We start from the raw sequence: 1,040 nt of genomic DNA, 5'->3' as shown, positions 1-1,040 counted from the left end.
AATGCCTAACAACCCTTTCAGTAAAGAAGTTCTTCCTAATATCCAACCTAAACCTCCCCTGGCGCAACTTTAGCCCATTCCCCCTCATCCTGTCACCAGGCATGTGGGAGAACAGACCAACCCCCACCTCGCTACGGCTTCCTTTAAGGTACCTGTAGATTGTGATAAGGTCACCCCTGAGCCTCCTCTTCTCCAGGCTGAACAATCCCAGCTCCCTCAGCCACTCCTCGTAAGACTTGTTAAAAAAGCAGAAAGACAAAGTTGCTGGATCTTCAGGAGGCACAGACCCTCCCCCAAAAATATGGAACGCTTCACGAATTTGCGTGCCATCCTTGCGCAGGGGCCATGCTAATCTTCTATGTATCGTTCCAATTTTAGCATATGTGTAACCAAAGACTTCTTTAGAGAATCTATAACTGGAACAAGGAGGTTCAATCACAGACAGTGGCAGATTTAGACTCTTCATCCACTTTGTCATGACAAAATAATAGAAGGCTGAACATAAACTCTGAATGTTGCCTGTGGGAAGAAGTGTCTTGAGTTCTGGGGCATCACTTAAGTTCATGTGTCATCACAGATCACTGTTTAGTCTTCTACAGAGACTGAACCAAGGCATTTTAATCAGAATTTTTATTTCATTAAAGTGGAAGATCTTGAGTGAGAAATATTTGTCTCTCCTAAGAGAGTATTCATGGAAGCATCATTCTCTGTTTGCACCATTCTTGTCTCTTCTAGGCAGGAAGACTAGATACTGATGCTGGAGACCAGGTAATGGGCTAAATGGATATTTCTTCTAATCCAGTAAGGGCTTATTTATTTTTTTAAGTGCCAGATACCCTAATGTAGGAGATCATTCCCAAAGTCTAATTATTGTGCAGTGGTTACTCCCAGAAGGTAATCCAGAACAAAGTCCCAGCTTTAAATTCTCTTCTTTCAAAGAGTTTAATTCTCTCTGTTGACTGCAAAGGGAAACAAATGTTTACTTTTGTGAACACCTTGTCAATATTGTATCAAAGTAGGTATTTTGACTATATTCCAGC

The 1,040-nt window shown here is 41.6% G+C and overlaps 1 non-coding gene across 1 annotated transcript; it reads right to left on the bottom strand.

Moving 5' to 3' along the window:
- Nucleotides 1–295: 295 nt before the first annotated feature.
- Nucleotides 296–397, bottom strand: LOC118246240 (U6 spliceosomal RNA). Its single transcript, XR_004778125.1, has one exon. It is a non-coding gene; the product is annotated as a U6 spliceosomal RNA (small nuclear RNA).
- Between the last annotated feature and the right edge of the window lie 643 nt (nt 398–1,040).

The sequence above is a fragment of the Cygnus atratus genome, chromosome 3, assembly GCF_013377495.2.
Source record: "Cygnus atratus isolate AKBS03 ecotype Queensland, Australia chromosome 3, CAtr_DNAZoo_HiC_assembly, whole genome shotgun sequence".
Classification (NCBI taxonomy): domain Eukaryota; kingdom Metazoa; phylum Chordata; class Aves; order Anseriformes; family Anatidae; genus Cygnus; species Cygnus atratus.
This window is presented reverse-complemented; position numbering and strand designations above follow the sequence as displayed.